Raw genomic sequence first — 13,568 nt, forward strand, 5'->3', positions numbered from 1 at the left:
TATGGTATGTCTTACTGTTATACTGTAATGTTACTTTGTTTTATTGTTAACCATCATGTGCTTAGCAGGTACGCCATTCAGTTTCGGCGCGGATTTATTTATCTTGACAGTTTGCTCCCACGATACATAAAGCCGTGACTCCAGCGCTGTAGGAGATGATTTCACCACCACAGTTAAAAACAAAATGGTGCATGTATGTCCATCATTAGAAGTCGGTGGATGAAGGGAGGTATTCTAATGGTGAGCATACCCACGATCAATCTCTTTTTTTCGTTCAGCCCACAGGTTGCATAAAGAAAAGATTACAATATATGCCAAAATATCGAAATATCACCCAAATCGTCCCCTCCGTTCTTCTCAAGACCTCCTACTCTCCAGCTCTCTCGTCTCCTCCTCCCATGCTCGTCTCCAGGATTTCTCCAGAGCCTTTCCCATCCTCTGGAACTCGCTACCTTCACCGGTCCGGCTATCCCCTACTCAAGCTACCTTCAGGCGATCCCTGAAAACTAATCTCTTCAAGGAAGCCTATCATGTCTCTAACTAATTTCCTATCACTTGAATCAGCTCATTCCCCACAGTTACAACCTTTTGTACCACCTGCCCCACCCTATTAGATTGTAAGCCCAAGGACCAGCAACGTACTGGTATGTTGCTGAACTTTGAATGGTTATACCAGAATGATGCCTGTGGGTTTAGGTATCATCTTGGTATCATTCTTTTCAGCCAGCGGTCGGCTTTCATGTAAAAGCAATCCTAGCAGTTAATTAGCCTCTAGACTGCTTTTACAAGCAGTGGAAGGGAATGTCCCCCCCACCATCTTCCATGGTTTTATCTGGCTCTCCTGTCCCAACAGGGAACCTGAGAATGCAGCCGGTGGTTCCGCCAGCTGATCATAGAGCTGATCAGAGACCAGAACAGCTCCAATCATCTCTATGGCCTACGAAAGCGGAAGCTACGAGCATTTCATGACTTAGATTTCGCTGGATGTAAACAGCGCCATTGGGAAATTGGGAAAGTATTTTATCACACCAGTCTTGGTGTGGTCAGATGCTTTGAGGGCAGAGAAGAGATCTAGGGTCTAATAGACCCCATTTTTTTCAAAAAAGAGTACCTGTCACTACCTATTGCTATCATAGGGGATATTTACATTCCCTTAGATAACAATAAAAATGATAAAAAAAAAAATGAAAGGAACAGTTTAAAAATAAAATAAAAAAGCAAAATAAATAAAAAATAAAAAAAAGCACCCCTGTCCCCTCCTGCTCTTGCGCAAAGGCGAACACAAGCATCGGTCTGGCGTCATATGTAAACAGCAACTGCACCATGCATGTGAGGCATCACCGTGAAGGTCAAATCGAGGGCAGTCATTTTAGCAGTAGACCTCCTCTGTAAATCTAAAGTGGTAACCTGTAAAGGCTTTTAAAGGCTTTTAAAAATGTATGTAGTTTGTCGCCGCTGCACATTTGTGTGCAATTTTAAAGCATGTCATGTTTGGTATCCATGTGCTCAGCATAAGATCATCTTTTTTATTTCATCAAACATTTGGGCAATATAGTGTGTTTTAGTGCATTAAAATGAAAAAAAAAGTGTGTTTTTTCCCCAAAAAAATGCGTTTGAAAAATTGCTGCGCAAATACTGTGTGGAAAAAAAATGAAACACCCATCATTTTAATCTGTAGGGCCTTTGCTTTAAAAAAATATATAATGTTTGGGGGTTCAAAGTAATTTTCTTGCAAATAAAAAAAAAAATTTCATGTAAACAAAAAGTGTCACAAAGGGCTTTGTCTTCAAGTGGTTAGAAGAGTGGGTGATGTGTGACATTCTAAATGTTGTGCATAAAATGTCACGACAGTTAAACCCCCCCAAATGACCCCATTTTGGAAAGTAGACACCCCAAGTTTTTTGAGAGGCATGTCGAGTCAATGGAATATTTTATATTTTGGCACAAGTTGCGAGAAAAAGACAAATTTTTTTGCACAAACTTGTCACTAAATGATATATTCTCAAACATGCCATGGGAATATGTGAAATTACACCCAAAAATACATTCTGTTGCTTCTCCTGAGTACGGGGATACCACATGTGTGAGACTTTTTGGGAGCCTAGCCACGCACGGGACCTCGAAAACCAAGCACCGCCTTCAGGCTTTCTAAGGGTGTAAATTTTTTGATTTCACTCCTCACTGCCTATCACAGTTTCGGAGGCCATGGAATGCCCAGATGGCACAAAACCCCCCAAATGACCCAAATTACATTTTGGAAAGTAGACACCCCAAGCTATTTGCTAAGAGGCAGGGCCGTCTTTAATACTGATTGGACCCAGGGCAAAAAAAATTTTGGGCCCCCCCCCATGCAATTTCACTCTCCACCTGCTCTGAGACATACAATAAATAGCAGCTAGACTCAGTTTACTGTATCAGATCAGGCAGCGATTATGATTGGTTGCCAGAGGTTACAGCATATCATTGCTGCTTACTGACTGGTTGCTAGAGGTTACAGCACATGATTTCTGCTTATTGATTGGTTGCTAGAGATTACTGTACAGTAATACAATTTGGGGTGTTCGCGGCAAATTCGAATGCCGCGGAACACCCTTTTAAAGTCTATGGGGGAAATCAAAAGTGCTAATTTTAAAGGCTTATATGCAAGTTATTGTCATAAAAAGTGTTTGGGGACCTGGGTCCTGCCCCAGGGGACATGGATCAATGCAAAAAAAAATTTTAAAAACGTCAGTTTTTTCAGGAACAGTGATTTTAATAATGCTTAAAGTCAAACAATAAAAGTGTAATATCCCTTTAAATTTCGTAGCTGGGGGTGTCTATAGTATGCCTGTAAAGGGGCGCATGTTTCCCGTGTTTAGAACAGTCTGACAGCAAAATGACATTTCGAAGGAAAAAAGCCATTTAAAACTACTTGCGGCTATTACACATAGAAGCACCGACAATACACATAGAAGTTCATTGATAAAAATGGCATGGGAATTCCCCACAGGGGAACCCCGAACCAAAATTTAAAAAAAATGACGTGGTGGTCCTCCTAAATTCCATACCAGGCCCTTCAGGTCTGGTATGGATATTAAGGGGAACCCCTGCCAAAATTTAAAAAAAAATGATGTGGGGGTCCCCCTAAATTCCATACCCTCAGGTCTGGTATGGATTTTAAGGGGAACCCCGCGCCAAAAAAAAAAAAACGGCGTGGGGTCCCCCCAAAAATCCATACCAGACCGCCCCCCTCCTGAACCGTACCAGGCCACATGCCCTCAACATTGGGAGGGTGCTTTGGGGTAGCTCCCCAAAACACCTTATCCCCATGTTGATGAGGACAAGGGCCTCATCCCCACAACCCTGGCCGGTGGTTGTGGGGGGTCTGTGGGCGGGGGGCTTATCGGAATCTGGAAGCCCCCTTTAACAAGGGGACCCCCAGATCCCAGGCCCCCCCTTGTGTGAAATGGTAAGGGGGTACAAAAGTACCCCTACCATTTCACTAAAAAACTGTCAAAAATGTTAAAAATGACAAGAGACAGTTTTTGACAATTCCTTTATTTAAATGCTTCTTCTTTCTTCTTTCTTCTATCTTCCTTCATCTTCTTCTTCTGGTTCTTCTGGCTCTTCTGGTTCTTCCTCCGGCGTTCTTGTCCAGCATCTCCTCCACGGCGTCTTCTATCTTCTTCTCCTTGGGCCGCTCCGCACCCATGGCATGGGGGGAGGCTCCCGCTCTTCTCTTCATCTTCTTCATCTTCTTCTTCTCTTCTTCTCTTCTTCTCTTCTTCATTTTCTTCTCCGGGCCGCTCCGCATCAATGCTGGCATGGAGGGAGGCTCCCGCTGTGTGACGGCATCTCCTCGTCTGACGGTTCTTAAATAATGGGGGGGCACCCGGTGACCCCACCCCCTCTGACGCATGGGACATGACGGGACTTCCCTGTGGATTTCCCCGTGACGTCACAGGGAAGTCCCGTCAAGTCACCGTGCGTCAGAGGGGGGTGGGGTCACCGGGTGGCCCCGCCCCCCGTTATTTAAGAACCGTTAGACGAGGAGATGCCGTCACACAGCGGGAGCCTCCCTCCATGCCAGCATGGATGCGGAGCAGCCCGGAGAAGAAAATGAAGAAGAAGAGAAGAAAAGAAGAAGATGAAGAAGAGAAGAAGATGAAGAGAAGAGCGGGAGCCTCCCCCCATGCCATGGGTGCGGAGCGGCCCGAGAAGAAGAAGATAGAAGACGCCGCGGAGGAGATGCTGGACGAGAACGCCGGAGGAAGAACCAGAAGAACCAGAAGAAGAAGAAGATGAAGGAAGATAGAAGAAAGAAGAAAGAAGAAGCATTTAAATAAAGGAATTGTCAAAAACTGTCTCTTGTCATTTTTAACATTTTTGACAGTTTTTTAGTGAAATGGTAGGGGTACTTTTGTACCCCCTTACCATTTCACACAGGGGGGGTGGGATCTGGGGGTCCCCTTGTTAAAGGGAGCTTCCAGATTCCGATAAGCCCCCCGCAGACCCCCACAACCACCGGCCAGGGTTGTGGGGATGAGGCCCTTGTCCTCATCAACATGGGGACAAGGTGTTTTGGGGAGCTACCCCAAAGCACCCTCCCAATGTTGAGGGCATGTTCCCTGGTACGGTTCTGGGGGGGGCGCTCTCTTGCCCCCCCTCTTTTCCTGCGGCCTGCCAGGTTGCGTGCTCGGATAAGGGTCTGGTATGGATTTTTGGGGAGACCCTACGCCTTTTTTTTTTTTTCTGGCGCGGGGTTCCCCTTAAAATCCACACCAGACCTGAAGGTATGGAATTTAGGGGGACCCCCACGTAATTTTTTTTTTAAATTTTGGCAGGGGTTCCCCTTAATATCCATACCAGACCTGAAGGGCCTGGTATGGAATTTAGGGGAACCCCCACGTCATTTTTTTTTTTAATTTTGTTTCGGGGTTCCCCTGTGGGGAATTCCCATGCCGTTTTTATCAATGAACTTCTATGTGTGTTGTCGGACCGGCAATGCAATAGCCGCAAGTATTTTTAAATGGCTTTTTTCCTTCGAAATGTCATTTTGCTGTCAGACTGTTCTAAACACGGGAAACATGCGCCCCTTTACAGGCATACTATAGACACTAGGGTTGTCCCGATACCACTTTTTTAAGACCGAGTACAAGTACCGATACTTTTTTCAAGTACTCGCCGATACCGATTACCGATACTTTTTTTTTAATGTCACGTGACAGTGTTTTTTTTTTTGTTTTTTTTTAAACAGTGCTTTCTTTTTTTGGGGGGTGGGGGGGGTGGGGAGGGGGTGAACGGTGTATGTGTGTGTGTTTTTTTTTTTTTTTATTTATTTACAATTTTTATTTTTTAAAATAATATTTTTTTTATACTTTATTGCAATATGTGTTTTTTTTTTTTTTATAAGCCCTGTTGGGGGGCTTTGGTGAGATATCAGGGGTCTTAACAGACCTCTGGTATCTCCCCCTTGAGACAGAGAAAGAGACCGAGGATAGAGATTCCCCAGTCCCTTTCTCTGCAGCCTCAGCTGCACTGAGAATGAATGGAGAGAAGACAGCGGCTCCTCTCCATTCATAAACTGAGACATCGTAATTACAGGAGATTACAATGTTTCAGTTATGTGAATGGACAGAGTCAGCTGACTCTGTCTATTCACAAAGCAAGGAGGAGGAGGACGGCGGAATGGAGGGGGACAGAAAAGGAGAGGGGATCGGAGGGGACAGTCACAGCGGAGAGGCACAGAGAAGGAGAGGGGAACGGAGGGGACAGTCACAGCGGAGAGGCACAGAGAAGGAGAGGGGAACGGAGGGGACAGTCACAGCGGAGAGGCACAGAGAAGGAGAGGGGAACGGAGGGGACAGTCACAGCGGAGAGGCACAGAGAAGGAGAGGGGAACGGAGGGGACAGTCACAGCGGAGAGGCACAGAGAAGGAGAGGGGAAAGGAGGGGACAGTCACAGCGGAGAGGCACAGAGAAGGAGAGGGGAACGGAGGGGACAGTCACAGCGGAGAGGCACAGAAAAGGAGAGGGGAATGGAGGGGGACAGCGGAGAGGGACAGAGGAAAGGAGGGGACATGGAGGAGGATGCAGTGACAGTCAGCGGTGAGCGATCACTGCTCTATGTCACTAAAGCAGCTGAAAGCCGGCGGGGGGGAGAATCTTGTAACTCCCCCACCGCTGATCACAGCTGTCCTCTAGGTATCGGGGGAAGCATCGGGAGCATTTGCCCAAGTACAAGTACTTGGGCAAATGCTCGGTATCGGTGCCGATACTGATACTAGTATCGGTATCGGGACAACCCTAATAGACACCCCCCAGCTATGAAATTTAAAGGGATATTACACTTTTATTGTTTGACTTTAAGCATTATTAAAATCACTACTCCTGAAAAAACGGCCGTTTTTAAAACTTTTTTTTGCATTGATCCTTGTCCCCTGGGGCAGGACCCAGGTCCCCAAACACTTTTTATGACAATAACTTGCATATTAGCCTTTAAAATTAGCACTTTTGATTATTCATGTTCGTGTCCCATAGACTTTAACGGTGTTCGTGTGTTCGAACAAACTTTTTTCCTGTTCGCATGTTCTGGTGTGAACCGAACAGGGGGCTGTTCGGCTCATCCCTACTCAGCTATTTACATATGAATGCAGCTGCTATTTACATATGAATGCTGCCATTATTTACATATGAATGATGGTTATTTACATGTAAACACAGGGTCTGCAGGTGAGTCATCTGTACACAACAACAGGAAAGAGCTGGGCAGCATTAGTAGCAGCACTTCACACTATAGATATCGGGGCACAACACAGGACTAAAACTTCAAGGGACAAGGGAATTTAAACTGGGATAGTTGGTAAGTATGAGGCAGCTGCTTTGGGCCCCACAACAATGACAGGGCCCAGGGCAGCTGCCCCTTTTGCCCCACCTTAAAGACGGCTCTGCTGAGAGGTATGGTGAGTATTTTGCAGACCTCGCTTTTTGTCACAAAGTTTTGAAAATTGAAAAAAGAGAAAAACATTTTTCTTTTCTTTCTTCATTTTCAAAAACAAATGAGAGCTGCAAAATACTCACCATGCCTCTCAGCAAATAGCTTGGGGTGTCTACTTTCCAAAATGGGGTCATTTGGGGGGGTTTGTGCCATCTTGGCATTTTATGGCCTTTGAAACTGTGATAGGTAGTGAGGAGTGAAATCAAAAATTTATGCCCTTAGAAATCCTGAAGGCGGTGATTGGTTTTCGGGGCCCCGTATGCGGCTAGGCTCCCAAAAAGTCCCACACATGTGGTATCCCCATACTCAGGAGGAGCAGCTAAATGTATTTTGGGGTGCAATTCCACATATAACCATGGCATGTGTGAGCAATATATCATTTAGTGAAAACTTTTTGTAAAAAGAAAAAAAATGTTGTCATTATTCAATCACTTGGGACAAAAAAATTAAATATTCAATGGGCTCAACATGCCTCTCAGCAATTTCCTTGGGGAGTCTACTTTCCAAAATGGGGTCATTTTGCGGGGGCGGGGTTGTACTGCCCTGCCATTTTGCAGCTCAAGAAATGAGATAGGCTAAAAGCTGTGTAAATTCCAGAAAATGTACCCTAGTTTGTAGACGCTATAACGTTTGCGCAAACCAATAAATATACGCTTGTTGACATTTTTTTTACCAAAGACATGTGGCTGAATACATTTTGGCCTAAATGTATGACTAAAATTGAGTTTATTGGATTTTTCTTATAACAAAAAGTAGAAAATATCTTTTTTTTCAAAGTTTTTGGTCTTTTTCTGTTTATATCACAAATAATATCACCAAAAGAAAGCTCTATTTGTGGGGAAAAAAATGAAGCAATTTTTGTTTGGGTACAGCATTGCATGACCGCGCAATTACCAGTTAAAGCAGCACAGTGCCAAATTGTAAAAAGTCCTCTGGTCTTTAGGCAGCCAAATGGTCTGGGGCTTAAGTAGGATTGCCACCTTTTCTTCAAGTCAAACCCCAACACTTTAGCGGCGCACAGCAATTATTATTTTTTATAGTAGAAACTATACATATATTTTGCTACTAAATAACATTTCTAATCATATGAAGTTAATAACAAGGGTCCCTCTTTATATCCGAGTCCACAGAGTTCCCCTTTTACATGTGAACTCGCAGAATTTCCCTTTCACTCTAAGGGGAGACTCTGCAGACTCTGATGTAAGGGAGAACTCTGGGGACTCTGACATAAGGGATGCTCTGGGAACCCTGATTTAAGGGGGAACACTGAGAACTCTCATGTACGGAGAGGACTCTGATGTAAGGGGGAACACTGAGAACCCTGATGTACAGAGAGGACTCTGATGTAAGGGGGGACACTGAGAACTCTGATGTACAGAGAGGACTCTGATGTAAGGGGGGACACTGAGAACTCTGATGTACGGAGAGGACTCTGATGTAAGGGGGAACACTGTGGCCTCTCGTGTAAAAGGGAACTCTGATGTAGTGGGTGCTCTGAGAACCCTGAATTACCTTAGTGCACTCACTCATAGGCAGGAGAGAAAAGGAGGGAGACTTCGGGATGCTCTGGGAACCCTGATGTAAGGGGGGACACTGAGAACTCTGATGTACGGAGAGGACTCTGATGTAAGGGGGAACACTGTGGCCTCTCGTGTAAAAGGGAACTCTGATGTAGTGGGTGCTCTGAGAACCCTGAATTACCTTAGTGCACTCACTCATAGGCAGGAGAGAAAAGGAGGAGACTTCGGGATGCTCTGGGAACCCTGATGTAAGGGGGGACACTGAGAACTCTGATGTATGGAGAGGACTCTGACGTAAGGGGGGACACTGAGAACTGTGATGTACGGAGAGGACTCTGATGTAAGGGGGCTTAAGTGATTAAGAGTTCCCTTCACTGGAACTAAGGGGTCAAGCCCAACCCCTGAAAAGCAACCCCACACCATATTCTCCCTGCCACCAAATGATTTAGACCAGTGCACAAAGCAAGGTCCATAAAGATATGGATGAGCGAGTTTGGGGAAGGAACTTGACTGGTCTGCACAGAGTCCTGACCTCAACCTGATAGAACACCTTTGGGATGAATGAGTGGAGACAGCGAGCCAGGCCTTGGATAAAAAGCTGCCGTTTTTATTTTCACCCCCACTGGGCTGATCATTTTCGCAATTCTTTACAAAGGTGGATCCCATATCCTAGCTATGCATTCATGGAAGGAGACTCACCCCTTTTTACACAATGCGGAGGATTAACCCCTTAGGTTCTACAGTGAGTTTAACAAGCATGCTTTACTGCATATACAGACTGATTTTACTGTTGTGGGTTTAGTAACACTTTAAGTATAGAGCAGGGTTAGGGAAGGTGTATATTTTTGCTGTTGCCCTCAAAGTCCCTTAAAAAAGACCCTTTCTTTGCTGTACAGAATTTTTCTAAATGTTTTCTTTTTTGCATTGGTAGCTGTCCACAATAACATAAACAGCTTCTTATTCTTTTTTTTTTTTTTTTTACAGTAGTTTGCCTATTATCCCTTAAAATGGCCAGACATTATTAACATGTTTCGCCCCCTCCGTAGACTTCAGTGGGACTTCTAAGTTTGGGCTTCCAAATTTCAAGATTTGCCAAACCCTTGATGATGTGGACCCGGGCAGATTTGCTCATCCCTATTTGGAGCTAATTAGGCAGATCATTAGGCAGTGAAGTCCTCAACAACCAAACTGACTTTTCAAAGCCTTATTAGTGATAATGAATGGGTGGAGTGGCACCTCAGTGCATGGGTATTGTAATTGGAACTCCGTAGGGGGTAAATGTACCTCCCCATCCTCATTCCAATGATCAATTCAAAATGCTGCATATCTTTGAACACAAGAGGATAGATGTGTTAAGCTATCAGCTTACCTGACTAGCATTGGTCATTCAGTCAACTTGACATTCAGGTTTACTGGCAACATACACACTCAACAAATAAATAGGATTATTATTACCGAGTTCACCTGATAAAAAAACACCATACATGACTTGTAAATTCAAATGTACAGCAGGGATTGTCCTAAGAATTTTGATATATTATCTATTGTAGTAGTGTAATTCTATACACTAAACTAAATAGTAATTATTGTGGTCAAGGGCACGGTATATAGAAGTTAAAGTGTTACTAAACCCACAACAGTAAAATCAGTCTGTATATGCAATAAAGCATAAAGGGTTAATCATCTGCATTGTGTAAAAGGGCTGTTTGATCCAGTCTTCTCTGGTCCTCACATTCTTTTACTGTTCCCAATCCATCTCCTAATAGTACAGAACCTTAGGAGTCACTCTGCGCACGTTCAGTTTTTTTTTTTTCCGGGGGGGGGTATGCATGTGATCAGCACAGGGCTAATCAGCACTGTCCAGACAGAGGGTCAGAGGTCCCGCAGCTTCATAGGACAATCAGAGGAGAATGAAAACTCCTCCTACAAGCTTTGAACCAGTGCTTGGCTGGACACTGATAGAAGTTGATGAGAAAAAGTATTTATAAGTTTAAATTTACTAAAATAATTGCATTTCCATGTTCTGTGTACTGTGGGAGACCAGATATAGTGAATGCAGGGTCCTGGGTTTAGTATTTTTATATACATTTTTAGCTTTCAGGGCTGTCTCATATTTGTGCAGGGTAAATATATACAGCAAAAAATATGTGAAGAAGAACAAAAAAAACAGGCCATCAAAGCGTAACTCCAGTTTTGGTCAACAAAAAGGAAAGAAAAAAAATTATAGCATATACCATTGCTATACAAGCCATATTATAATTGAATGTTTCCTTTTCAATCAGCCCCACCCCAAACCAGCACAGCAAATAGTACACAACAGCATAAGACAACACACAATATACACACACAACATTGTGAATCAGTCACTATCTATAATATGGCACATACGGGGTTCCCAGGCATACAGCTCACAACAAGCACCATTCCCCCAAATGCCAGGGCCCATAATCGGTCAGCAAGAGGCTGGCATTCAGTCCCCTCCAAAAGCCTCTGTCCCGGCTTACGTCTGTCACAAGACATATGAGTGCGGCCAGCATTGCTGCAGAGTTTGAAGGGTTGCGGGTCAGCCTATCAGTGCTCAGACCATACGCCGCACACTGCATCAAATTGGTCTGCATGGCTGTCGTCCCAGAAGGAAGCCTCTTCTAAAGATGATGCACAAGAAAGCCCACAAACTGTTTGCTGAAGACAAGCAGACTAAGGACATGGATTACTGGAACCATGTCCTGTGATTTGATGAGACCAAGGTAAACTTATTTGGTTCAGATGGTGTCAAGCCGCAACCAGGTGAGGAGTACAAAGACAAGTGTGTCTTGTCTACAGTCAAGCATGGTGGTGGGAGTGTCATGGTCTGGGGCTGCATGAGTGCTGCCGGGACTGGGGAGCTACAGTTCATTGAGGGAACCATGAATTCCAACATGTACTGTGACATACTGAAGCAGAGCATGATCCCCTCTGTTCAGAGACTGCACCGCAGGGCAGTATTCCAACATGATAACGACCCCAAACACACCTCCAAGATGACCACTGCCTTGCTAAAGAAGCGGATGGTCAAGGTGATGGACTGGCCAAGCATGTCTCCAGACCTAAACCCTATTAAGCATCTGTGGGGCATCCTTAAATGGAAAGTGGAGGAACGCAAAGTCTCTAACATCCACCAGCTCCGTGATGTCGTCATGGAGGAGTGGAAGAGAACTCCAGTGGCAACCTGTGAAGCTCTGGTGAACTCCATGCCCAAGAGGGTTAAGGCAGTGCTGAAAAATAATGGTGGCCACACAAAATATTGACACCTTGGGCCCAATTTGGACATTTTCACTTAGGGGTGTACTCACTTTTGTTGCCAGCAGTTTAGACATTAATGCCTGTGTGTTGAGTTATTTTGAGGGGACAGCAAATTTACACTGTTATACAAGCTGTACACTCACTACTTTACATTGTAGCAACTAAATAAGGGGTGATTAGCTCCCCTAGGTTTTAAAAGGGCAGTGCCACATCCAATAATACAAATACATATAAAGAGAGGTTCCCCTGAGTGGACTTTAACGGCACTTATAAAAGGTTATAGATAGTAGAGAAGTATAGCAACGTATGAAGAATAAAAAAGTTTTTTATTTGAAAATAACATATCTTAAAAACATTGTGTACATTCCATTCAACGAAACATATTACATAGTAGACAGGTTTGTAGTTTGTTACCAGACGGTAAAACTCTTTACAGAGGCTCTTTTCACACCCGCGTTTCGGGATAAACAGTGTTTTAGTCCTTTAGTCCTGCCCTTTTATTAGGCACATCTTGCTGGTACCGGGTTGGACCCCCTTTTGCCTTCATTCTTCGTGGCATAGATTCAATAAGGTGTTGGAAACATTCCTCAGAGATTTTGGTCCATATTGGCATAATAGCATCACGCAGTTGCTGCAAATTTGTCAGCTGCACATCCATGATGCAAATCTCCCATTCCACCACATCCCAAAGGTGCTCTATTGGATTGAGATCTGGTGACTGTGGAGGCCATTGGAGTACAGTGACCTCATTGTCATGTTCAAGAAACCAGTGGTGAGATGATTTGAGCTTTGTGACATGGTGCTCTATCCTGCTGGAAGGAGCCATCAGAAGATAATTACACTGTAGTCATAAAGGGATGGACATGGTCAGCAACCATGTCCATCCCAATGGCTTTAAACAATGCTCAATTGGTACTAAGGGGCCCAAAGTGTGCCAAGAAAATATCCCCCACACCATTTCACCACCACCACCAGCCTGAACCGTGGATACAAGGCAGGATGGATCCATGCTTTCATGTTGTTTACACCAAATTCTGACCCTGCCATCTCAATGTCGCAGCTGAAATCGAGACTTATCAGACCAGGCAACATGTTTCCAATCTTCTATTGTCCAATTTTGGTGAGACTGTGTGAATTGTAGCCTCAGTTTCCTGTTTTTAGCTGACAGGAGTGGCACCTAGTGTGGTCTTCTGCTGCTGTAGCCCATCTGCTCCAAGGTTTAATGTGTTGTGTGTTCAGAGATGGTATTCTGCATACCTTGGTTATAAAGAGAGGTTATTTGAACTACTGTTGCCTTTCTATCACCTTGAACCAGTCTGCCCATTTTCCTCTGACCTCTGACATCAACAAGGCATTTTCATCCACACAACTGCCACTCACTGGATATTTTCTCTTTTTCGGACCATTCTCTGTAAACCCTAGACATGGTTGTATGTGAAAATCCCAGTAGATCAGCAGTTTCTGAAATACTCAGACCAGCCCGTCTGGCATGACCAACCGTTCAAAGTCACCTAAATCCTCTTCCCTATTCTGATGCTCGATTTGAACTCCAGAAAGTCGCCCCTCACCTCATCTAGATGGTTGCCTTGGCAAACTTCCTGATGACGTGGAAACATGAAATGCATTGAGGCTGCTCGCTCGCCCGCACTGAAGTCACTTCTGGTACGTCTGGTTCCTATCTCTGGTGTGTTGGAACGCACCCCGAAAGCTTCAGGAACGGCGTGGATCCCTGCTGTTTGGCCGTACATGTTAGTGCTAGGTTATTAGCACCTACAAATGTAAGGGCATTA

At 44.4% G+C, this 13,568-nt stretch overlaps 1 protein-coding gene and 1 long non-coding RNA gene across 4 annotated transcripts in view; one reads left to right on the forward strand and one right to left on the reverse strand.

Annotated features, from left to right (window-relative positions):
* LOC141133306 (uncharacterized) overlaps positions 1 to 1,817 on the forward strand; it is an 82,391-nt gene extending 80,574 nt beyond the window's left edge. For both annotated transcript variants that reach the window (XR_012243045.1, XR_012243044.1), the window contains exon 4: positions 279 to 1,817. This is a non-coding gene — a long non-coding RNA (uncharacterized lncRNA). The remainder of the gene's footprint in view (positions 1 to 278) is intronic.
* Positions 1 to 13,568, reverse strand: part of LOC141133305 (beta-1,3-galactosyltransferase 1-like) — an 86,990-nt gene that overhangs the window by 12,819 nt on the left and 60,603 nt on the right. The window lies entirely within an intron of this gene.

This window comes from Aquarana catesbeiana, linkage group LG03 (genome assembly GCF_042186555.1).
Source record: "Aquarana catesbeiana isolate 2022-GZ linkage group LG03, ASM4218655v1, whole genome shotgun sequence".
NCBI classification, from domain to species: domain Eukaryota; kingdom Metazoa; phylum Chordata; class Amphibia; order Anura; family Ranidae; genus Aquarana; species Aquarana catesbeiana.